Source organism: Macrobrachium rosenbergii, chromosome 46 (assembly GCF_040412425.1).
Source record: "Macrobrachium rosenbergii isolate ZJJX-2024 chromosome 46, ASM4041242v1, whole genome shotgun sequence".
Lineage (NCBI taxonomy): Eukaryota > Metazoa > Arthropoda > Malacostraca > Decapoda > Palaemonidae > Macrobrachium > Macrobrachium rosenbergii.
The window spans coordinates 19102318-19113814 of NC_089786.1; the positions used below are offsets into that span (position 1 = coordinate 19102318).

General features: G+C 38.7%; 2 non-coding genes across 2 annotated transcripts; both read right to left on the reverse strand.

The window, feature by feature from the left end:
- Nucleotides 1-1411: 1411 nt before the first annotated feature.
- On the reverse strand, nucleotides 1412-1501 carry TRNAI-UAU (transfer RNA isoleucine (anticodon UAU)). Its single transcript is given in 2 exon segments — nucleotides 1412-1447; nucleotides 1464-1501. It is a non-coding gene; the product is annotated as a tRNA-Ile (tRNA).
- A 7690-nt stretch (nucleotides 1502-9191) lies between these two features.
- Nucleotides 9192-9281, reverse strand: TRNAI-UAU (transfer RNA isoleucine (anticodon UAU)). The gene is given in 2 exon segments: nucleotides 9192-9227; nucleotides 9244-9281. It is a non-coding gene; the product is annotated as a tRNA-Ile (tRNA).
- Between the last annotated feature and the right edge of the window lie 2216 nt (nucleotides 9282-11497).

Here is an 11497-nt window from a genome sequence, read left to right on the forward strand (position 1 = left end):
AAAATATATGTAGTTGTGGCAGTAGTCTCTTTGGCATGCAGGTGGCCATTGACCCAGGAAAGATGGAAATTAAGGTATTCCCTTGTGATTTTTGGCTTCGTTAGCTTCCGTCTGGGGATGCGTCTGGTGGTCGTGTTTTCTGAAACACCTTCTTGAGAAGAGGCCTGAGGATTAACCTGTCAATGTCATCCGATTTCCAATGTCCTCCTAGCAGGTCCATATTGTTGGTTTGATTGATGATAGCAGAGTCCATCATCTTCCTTTTGTATGGACAACTACCTTTGAAAACCAGCTTAGCCTCATTCCAGTTTATAGTATGGCCTTTATCCCTAATATGTAGGAAAATCCCTGAACTCTCTAGAGCATATCGAACTGATCCTTTGTGCTCTGTTTTTCTTTGCGAGATGGACCTACCCGTCTCCCCCGCGCAAATCTCGTTATAATTGCTGCACGGAATCTTGTGAACTCCTGCTTCTTCCCCCTTTTTTTAAGTATACATTAATGAGCGAGCTCCTGATGTATTTGGGACAATGGAAAATAGAAGGATTATTAGACCTGAGATGTTATGTAGCTTTTTGGGTGTTTTCGTTGTATGGAAGCTTTATTTTGTCGTTAAAATCCATTTGCTTGTTGTGACTTGGACCTCAGTAGCATATTTTATTCACTTTGTTAAAAGCCTTCTCAATAATGTGTGGTGGATAGAGCAGTTGCATTAAGTGTTTGGGGATCGTGTTGAATTCTCTATCAAAGTATCCATTTGAACATATTCTAAGTCCCCTGAGGAATAGGTTGCACCTTACCATGATCTTTACGGAGACATCGTGGTAGCTAAGGAAATGAATGTAAGAAACAGCAGAAGTGGGTTTCCTATATACTGTGAAAGCATATCTGTTCTGTTAGATGTACTAATCATAAGAGAACAGAACAGATACTTTCCAAAATCTGTTTAAGGACCGCTGAAAACTTAATCACTGTAAAAAAAAAAAGTATAAATTTTTGTCCCAGGATAATTTTCAGTTTAACCTTGCTATTCGATAGCTTCATCCCAGCTTGACCCACTTTCTTCACTGAGTGGTGAGAATGTGATAATTAGGACTCATGCTAACTACTGAAGGAATTAAATTGTTCTGCTGAAGACACAACCTTTCAATATTTTAAGGTTTGGTTCCGGATGTGTGTCACATCTTAGTGTCTAAGCTTTTTAAGGTTGTACTCTAGACAAGGTCCGAATTTGCAGTTTCTGTCTCTTCTTAGTCACTATCCAAGGTGAACCTTGAAATTAGTGTTAGTCACAGATTTTTTAGGTTTTCCCAAGTGAGGCAGAAAGTTTCTCTTTACTGTCTAGGATCTTATATGTTTCGTTCTTATAAGACTCGAACCCAAGGTGGTTGCTCGGTGCTTTTAAAGGTCTTGTCCCAGGTGAGGCTCGAACTCACAACCTCGGCATGGCTCAGACACTGTCGTATAAGTACCGCGCGCTAACCGATTGCGCCACTGGGACATGATATGTCACTATTCAGTATCTGAACTTGATAGAAAGATTACTTTCAGCTGAAGGATGATCTATGCGCGTCATTACTTATATAAAACCCTTTTTCTTGTATGAAATTTATTTTTTATCTCATGCGTATGCTTCCTTCCTTATATTATCGGTAGTTCATATACAATTCCAATTGTTTAAGAAATAATAATAATAATATTGATAACTGAACAGTTCACAATCTTCATTTGATAATAACAAGAACTTATTATTATTATTATTATTATTATTATTATTATTATTATTATTATTATTATTATTATTATTATTTCAAGACCATTAAAACACTGGAATTACAATTATTTTCGAGGTAAATGTCCATGTTAGTACTGAAAGAGTAACGGAAGGCCATCTGTCCACTATGTTAAGATTAAACGATATTTTTAGATATATGCACCCGAGGATACACAGCATCCTAACTAACTAAATATAAACATTCTTATATATATATATATATATATATATATATATATATATATATATATATATATATATATATATACATATATTTGTATTTTTAATTATCTACTTTATGCATATCTGTATGAAAATTAGTAAATGGTATAAATATATAACATATATACATGAACTACCTTAATACTTACGTTTTTGTAATCATTGTTTCCATCCTTTGCCTCATTTAGATTAGTACAAAACAAAGATATTTGACCTGCTGATAATAAATACATAAATGGTGAACCGGGGTATAGGAGAGATATTAGTTTCGACATGGCTATCAAATCCAACTGCGCATATGGACTGGTATTAAATTAATAGCTGCTATTTGGTCCTTATATACGAAAAAATGCCCCATGCAAATTTCCTATAATTTCTTTAAGGTTTCCAGTACTGGAACAAACTCTTTTCATAGGTTACACACAATTTCCAATATGGCCACCAAGTCACGTGGGACCATTTAGTACCTGTGGCTATCACCACCAAAAGTACTATTGGTATGTGCATATATATATATAATATATATATATATATATATATATATATATATATATATATATATATATATATATAAATTATATATATATATATATATATATATATATATATATATATATATATATATATATATATATATATATATATACATATTTAACCTTGGAAAATGCTTACCAGAGAGGAAGAGGTCGCGGGGCATGATAGGCTTGCAGGTTACCATGACCAGCTCAGGCACGGGTTGTGAGGCCGCACCTTTAGACTGTTGAGCTTCCGCTGTGGTCAGGAGAATCCGTTTCTCTTACCAACGCTGGTAGAGGAGCTAGGCCGGGAGAAAAGAGGGGATCCTGATTGGGATCTCTGGAATGGAGAGCTGGCGTGTGCTCTGGCGCTGGCACTAAGGCAGGGTCAGGCACTATTATTTGATTTGGAATTTGCTCGTTGTTCGGGACAGACACTGCTTGGCACTGCTCAGTGCATGCATATGGCATTGGCAGAGATTGGGAATCACGTTTGGAATCTTCTGGAGGAAGATCTGAGTGGGGCCCTGGCACTGGCACTGGTGAAGGGCCGGGCACTGGAATGGGATCAGGGATCGATCGTACTCAGGTGGCACTGGCAGTGTAATAAGTGTAGGCGTTTGAGGCTTACTTGTGCCTAATGAATGATTTTGGGGATTTGGACCCTGGATTACTGTAACCTAGATGGGGATTGGAAGTCCTGTCCCAGGAGGATGTCATAACCTCCAGGAAGATAGCTTGCTACTGCAAGGTTGCAAATTTTGGATTTATGAGGTCTTGTGACTCTCAGCTGAACGGTAGGGAGTATCATTTTAAATTGATTGATACCCTCAGTTGTGACGAGTTTACGTCGGTTAATGATAGCTCCATATGGAACTTTGTCTTTCCTTATGAGGGAAATTTGTGTGCCAGAGTCATCGAATGCCTTGACCTGGCATGTGGGGTAGCTACCTCGAGGAGGTGCCACATATATGAGACCCTCAGCTGGAGGGCCTAAGGACTTGGGATTCGTAACTGCCAAGGCAATGGTTGGAGTACTTGATTTATTATTAGGGCATTTTGCCCATGTGGGAGAGTGGCCATAAACTTTGCAAGCTGTGCAATAGCTCTGGCTATAATCCCTTTGTGGCACTGCCCCTGTGGAGGGCTCAGGCTTGTGAGTTGGTGGATTCCCAGGAGAGGGTTTGTTTCAGCACTGCTTGGTGGAATGCCTGGCTTTCTTGCAGAACCCACACACAGGTTTCTGCAAGTGCCCATTCTTGGGCGGAGGGGCATCGGAAGTGAAAGGAGGGCATATTTTACATCCCAATGAACTTGCATGGGCGTGATGGGTGTCCCATGTGTTGGCGAGGCGACAGCACTCCGCTAGAGTTGTGGGCGCTTTTTCGCATGGGGCGGAAGGGCCATACTATAAAAAAATTTCAATCTTGAACTGCTCGAGGATATCCTCGGCGGTGGAGACTCCTAGGGACTCTAGCCATTTAGAGAGGGCCCTATCAGACTGATATGCCCAGTCAGACCAGGTCTGTCCTGCTTCTTTTATCTGGCCTCTCCAGCGTCGCCTCCAGCGTTCGGGGTTGCTTTCATACACCTTTGTGATCTCCTGGCGCTCTTCCACCCATTTCCCTTGATCCTCCTCAGGGAATGTGTTAAAAGCAATTGGACGCTTTCCTCTGAGGAATTTTCCCAAGAGAAGGGAGATTTTGGAGGGAGCAAATGGATAGGCACCAAGGACCCTTTCCGTCCGATCGAGCCATACCTCAGGCTCGGCCTCGGTCCACTTGGGCATAAAAATATGAGCCTGAGTGAGGGCGGATGCCCCAGGGGCTGGAGAGGAGCTGGCAGTGCCAGTTTGGGCCATCTGTAGCTCATGGGCCCGCTGCCTTTCCTCCCTTTCGAGCCTATCCTTCCTTTCCCCTCTTTCTTGTTCTTCCCTTGCAAGTCTATCTAGCCTACCTTGTTCTTCCCTCTTCTCCTTTCTCTCATTTTCTTCCCTTGCAAGTCTATCCAGCCTACCTTGTTCTTCCTTTGCGAGTTTATCTAGCCTAATTTGCTCTTCCTTTTTCTCCTTTCTCTCTTGTTCCTCCTTTGCTAGTTTATCTAGCCTATCTTGTTCTTCCTTTTTTGCCTTTCTGTCTTTCTCCCTCTCCTGCCGTTCTGCCTTTTTTCCGCCTTGGCATTATCTACTTTCTCTTGGACCCACTCCCTCAGGGCTCTGGATGTCGTGGACATCTTGAGATAACACTTATATGGTGTGACCCTTTATATGTCTGAATGAGACTTATTTTGCTCTTAATGAATGAATTTTAGTATGTCTGAATAAGACTTAGTTTGTTCTTGATGAACGAATTTTGATATGTCTGAATAAGACTTAGTTTGTCCTTGATGAACGAATTTTAATGTCTGAATAAGACTTGGGGTGTTCTTGATGAACGAATGTTGATATGTCTGAATAAGACTTAGTTTTGTTCTTGATGAATTGTTCTTGATAGACGAATTTTTGATGTCTGAATAAGACTTGGGGTGTTCTTGATGAACGAATGTTGATATGTCTGAATAAGACTTAGTTTTGTTTTTGATGAACAAATGTTGATATGTCTGAATAAGACTTAGTTTGTTCTTGAAGGAATTTTAATATTCCTCGAAAGACGTAAATCGTCTTCTATTTCACGCACGGACTTGGCCGGCTAATGTGTGAATGTTAGGACGTGATTTGTTCACAGGGAACGGATTTTTTTTCTTATTTTGTCTCGTAGGACGTGGTTTCGGATTCACGCACGGACTTGGCCAGCTATCGCGTGAATCTTAAGGCTTGGATTGGGGAGCGTTCCCCCGTTCCCGATTTCGCCTCGTAGGGCGTGGATTTGTTCGCAGGGAACTGGTTTGGTTTTGTCCCGGAGGACGTAGAAAGTTGGTGTTATTTCGCGCACGGCCTTGTCCGGCTAAGGATCAAATTTGTTAGGTTCGGGAACTCAGTGAGCGTCTTGAAACGCTTAGAATGATAACCCCAACAAAATAAATAAAAGAAAATAAACTGGAAAAAAAAGAAAGGATGCAGCGTAAACAACCCCACCAAAAAAAAAAAGACACAGATAACTGGCGCAGAGGAGGTGTGGGGTAAGGTTTACGTACGGATACAAACTGGCGGGGGTTAGAAAACCAGCTGCTTTTAGAAGTACACTTCTTTTTATTTTTCTAGAAGTGGTAAGTTCTTCGTCGAAAGACGGATAAGTTAAAATTATATTATTTGCAAGTTACACTGATAAAGTTGCGTATTTTGCCAGCCCTAATAAGAGCCCTTTCCTCCGATCCTAATATAAGCACAAAACGTAATTCTATTATGCACAGGTGCTGTTTACCTAAGTCACGTGTGTACATATTTGCCTTTCCTCGCACGTGCCCTGAAAGGGTTAGTGCAGCTGTCCTCTCAAGGTCGCCTGGCCAAGGGTCGATGACCAGCGTGGGAAATTTTTTTTTTTTTTCGAGACTGACCCCTCTTATACAAACATTAATCCGCTTATAGTTTGAGAAGATAAAGTTTTCTCTTAGGCTTACCCAAAATTTCCCTTGGAACGGAGTGAAGGCCACGCGGTCACAGCAAAACAAAGGATAACCAAATAAACAAAGGGAGAAAAAAAGGAGGTTCCTTATGCTTATAAATGAAATAGCGGGAACGTTTTAAAATGAAACAGAATTTATCACGTGAGATGCTGTGCGGAAGAATTTGTACAAATAAAATATAAAGCAAACAAATTTTACGCTCTCTGAGATTTTACTCTACAGTACAATGTTTTCCTAACAGATTCCTAACCTCTACGAGAGAGAGAAAGAGAGAGAGGGAGAGATTAAACTCTCTGAATACCAGCGATATGGAAATTTGCTGATTGACCCACGTGGGATTTAAAACATATGCCTAGCTATTCTAAGACGACAAATTATCTGGATAATACAAAGAGGAAATACACGCACTATTTCCTTTTTTATTTTCAACACTTCTTAATTCCCTAGCTAGTCTATGTGAAAACATGCAAGCCCTCATGCAGCGGCTATCAAAACTTGTGTAACAGATATTCTCTTTGAGTGGATTGCATGCACTTGCCTAACGTTTCCCTATTTCTATTTTCAGCCACAATTTCGCTTCCTATCCTAACAAATAATAAAAATACTCAAAGTGGAACTCCTTGACTGTGCTCATGTGGAATTTACGCAGAAAGGTTCGTCTCTTTGTCTCCCACCCAGCTAGCTTCGCTATAATAGTCGCTGATACTGCACTTTGCAAGGGGACAAGGATTTATTCTGCCACATGCAGATTGCCAGATCTTAAGCAATCGGTCGCCATTTTTACGATTTAACCTGGGGAAATGCTTACCATGAGCCAGTTATAGACTCTAAAAGTCTAAATGAATGATTTCGTTACTTACCTCTATTTTTGTATGGCATCTGACTAATGTGGAATCAGGAAATCGTAAAAAACAAGGAAAAATAGGATATTTTATCTGAGCTGAGGGCTCTCCTCACAAGGTATTTGTAAGTAAACACGTTAGGGTAACTTTAAAATTACGTGTCTTTACATGAAATGAAATATCAGAAGATGATTTGGACTAATCAGGCATGCAAGGCCTGAGAGGTTAATGATAACTGGAAAGTATATCCGTCAGTGTGACGATGCTGACACAAGACACAGTCAAGAGAGATTTCCATGGCTAACAGACCCTCTTGTAGAAGAGGTGGCTTCAGTGAGAAATGGCGGCGGAGGAAGGGCTAGGCTTTACTGGTAAAAATACTGAGGGTCCCTAGAAGATAAGGACCACATGGTAGGGCATGCTCTCTGAAGGAGATGCGTCTTGCTAGCATCCAGCGATGTGTCTTTCCCTGGTGCCCTACAGTGTGTCTCGAGTTGTTTCCTCGGTGAGTCCCTTATATAACGTTGGTCAAGGGGCTGGAGGACACCTCCAGGTAGATGGGGTTTGGTTTCATCTATGACTAAGTCCCAGGTGCAGGCCAGCTGTCCGTTTCTCTTAATCTTCTCAGCTCTTTCGTGTCTCTGTAAACAAAAGTCTCCCGCAGTCATATGTTCCAGAAGAGGAAGTTGAAAAACGATTAAAAGATTAAGATTAAAGGAGGGGCCTATATTCCTTTCGCCCTTCCCTGTCAGGCAGTGACCAAAATGCACTGCTATATTTTCCAACCTTAAATGAAGCAGTTGGTAGCTGGGATTCTTGGGAAATTATAATAATATATATATACAAATATTGTCACGGGTGCAACAGAGGAGGTTGAAGAATGGCTCTAAACTATGCCTTAGGAAATGACAACTGACCAAAGGGGGCGCCATGCTCCAGGTGATCAGAAAGGGTTGTTTAGTGAATTTAACTGAAAATATCAACAAAGTAAGGGTTCAAGGTAAACTTAGGCTGTCAACTTAAACACTTAATTCATTAAAGATATCAGAAGATGAAATATATACAGGAGCTATCAAAATTTACTATACTAAAATAACAATCAACAAGCAAGAGTACCACACTACTACAAGCTATGTAACTATGCCTTCCTAGGCTAACACACTTCATGGAAATGGAATAGAATGCTTAGATAGTACAAGATGGGGTACTGCGGGTAAGACAAGGTTCACACTGGGGACTCTGAGTATCTTGACCAAATATAGCACAGGCAGTTTGCAAGGAGATGACACCATTGACCTACAGGTAATTTCACACAACAGGGTACTCACAACACGTATCTCAAATGCAGGGGATGTTGTAATGTACGAAGGAATTTCGAGTGAACCTTAAATTGAAATACATAAGCAATAACAAACATTGACCTTTGACACTGGTAATAATAACTCACTGAACTTTAATACTACAATCAAAACATAAGTAAGACTAACACAGTTATTCCAATATTTATAAAACAAACACCACAGTCAAAATCACTAGAAACCTCTGAGGGAGAATTTAAAAGTGAATGGATATGAGAACAGGAGAAGAAGGTGGAAAATTCAAGTAAAAGGCAAAAATGGTAAGGCCGGGCAAACAACTTCCAATCACTTTACCCTGGCCTGTGGACAAGACTTGGGTAGACTAGAGCCAGTTCTCATAGCAGGAACAACCATGGAAGCAGCATAACTTACAGCTCCCCACCATAGAGGAAATCAGATGAAAAAGTGGAAGGGCATTGCTGGACTACAGAGTCATCAGCGCTAAAGGTCCAAGGCGGTTTGATTAGGGCCACCTTCAGAGTGACAGGATCACAGGGGCATCTAGGTGGAACTTAATTGGAATCCTTAATTACTGCAAAAATAGTCTAAATTTTTGTCCAAAGGATCATTTTCAGTTTAACCACATTGCTGACTCACTTCTTTTTTGACAGTGTTGGGAATGTGATAATTGGGACTCATGCTAGCTGCTGAAAGGATTAAATTGTTCTGCTGAAGACACAATCTCTCAAACTTTTAAGGTTTTGTCCGGATTATTTGTCAAATCTTATTGTTTCAGATTTTTAAAGGTTCTACTCTAGACAAGACTCGAATTCACAGCTTGAAATTATAGTGTTTGTCAGAGATTTTTTAGGTTTTCTCGGGTGAGGCTGAAAGTTTGTCTCTACTGCCTAGGATCTTATACGTTTCGTTCCGTATAAGTCTCGAACCCAAAGCCATTACTCGGTACTTTTAAAGGTTCTGTCCCAGGTGAGGCTCGAACTCACAACCTCGGCATGGCTCAGACACTGTCGTATAAGTACCGCGCGCTAACAGATTGCGCCACTGGGACGTGATATGTCACTATTCAGTATCTGAACTTGATAGAAAGATTACTTTCAGCTGAAGGATTATCTAGGATGCGCGTCATTAGTTAGGCAAAACCCTTTTTTTTTTTGTATGAGATTTATTTTTTATCTCCTGCTCATGCTTCCCTCTTTATAATATGGATATTTCATATACAACTCCAACTGGGTAAGAATAATAACAATAATATTGATAACTGAGCAGTTCATAATCTTCATTTGATAATAATAACAAATTATTATTATTATTATTATTATTATTATTATTATTATTATTATTATTATTATTATTATTATTATTATTATTTCAAGACAATAAAACATTGGAATCACAATTATTGACGAGGTAAATGTCCATGTTAGTACTGAAAGAGTAACGGAAGGCTATAATGTCCACTATGTGAGATAAAACGATATTTTTAGATATATGCATACGAGTATACACAACATCTTACCTAACTAAATATAAACATTCCTTTTATATATATATATATATATATATATATATATATATATATATATATATATATATATTCATATATATACACATATATTTGTATTGTTAAATGTATACTTGTTTGATATCTGTCTGAAAATGAGTAAATGAACTACCTTGATACTTACGTATTTGTAATCATTGTTTCCATCCTTCGACTTACTTAGATTTCTATAGAACAAAGATAGTTGACCTTCTGATAATAAATACATATATGGTATGCCGGGGGTTTAGGAGATATATTATTTTCGACATAGCTATCAAATCCAACTGTGCATTTGGATTGGTATGAAGTTTTGGATTATTATGAAATTAATAGCAGCTATTTGGCACTTAAATACAAAAAATGCGACATACAGATTTCCTCTAATTTCTTTAAGGTGTCCTGGAATGAACACTGTTCGTAGGTTATACACAATTTCTAATATGGCCAACTTGTCACGTGGTACCATTTAAGAGTGGCTATCATCATCCAAAGCACTATTGGTCCATTTGATACTTATATATATATATATATATATATATATATATATATATATATATATTCTTTATATATATATATATATATATTATATATATATATGTAACCCACTGTGTGTGTAAGTGTGTGTGTGTGTGTGTGTATATATATACATCATATATATATATATATATATATATATATATATATATATATATATATATATATATATATATATATATATGTATATGTGTGTGTGTGTGTGTATATATATATATATATATATGCAGAGTCCATATATATATATATATATATATATATATATATATATAAAATTGTGGCTGAGGATTTTTGCTTAGATTTTGACTTGTCAATACTGTATTTCTTGCTCAGGGATCCAAAATAATGTAACTGGAGAACAGGGAACTTATTATGAAACATTGTCACTTTGACCGCAATTGCTAGGTCAGGTGGAACCCTGAATAGACAAACAGTTGGGCTGAAGGCTGTATTTTAACAAGGAACTCTTACATATAAACATTTAGGTTTACTTTGAATGGAATATATTTACAATTAAACAAATTAACCAGAAGAATGGGGAGTGATAGGCAGGTAAAGTAATGTTCTGCCACGTGGTTAAATATTTCAGCAATTGTTGACATTTCAAAGAATCTACGGGGAATCCTCTTGAAAGGGACACTGAAGAATTTATTGCAATGGGAATGCCACTGCAAGAAGCACAAGACAAGCTGTTGTTTCCACAGCTAGCAACACCATCTGCAATTAGGAAATACAGGCGATTACGTGAGGAAAATTATAAGGAAAATTATACTGAAGTCGGGTGAATCGAGGGTCACATATATGGTGCCAAGATAACTTGATTCTGGCGCAAGATGCTTATGCTAAAAATTCACACTGGACTACTGAGTAAGGACTTTGTGAGAATTCACACTTCAGAAAAGAAAATGAAATTCAGTCAAAGATTAAAGTTACATGGCTGTGTGAAAGAACCTCGAATCAGGACATTACCTTATAATGGAGCGGTGGAGAGGCCTCATCAAATTTTACCAGAAATGGAGGGATGAGTTTAACGGGAATGCACAAGTAAGTTACTGGGCCACATTGGGCCTGCTCAATAAGAAGCATGCAAGGCGATGTGTGTTGGGTCTGCTACCAATAGAGTTCTGAGACCGAGGCCAGCTGCACCTGGCTTTTTGTGCCCTTGGAGGATTAATTTCTTGCTCTTC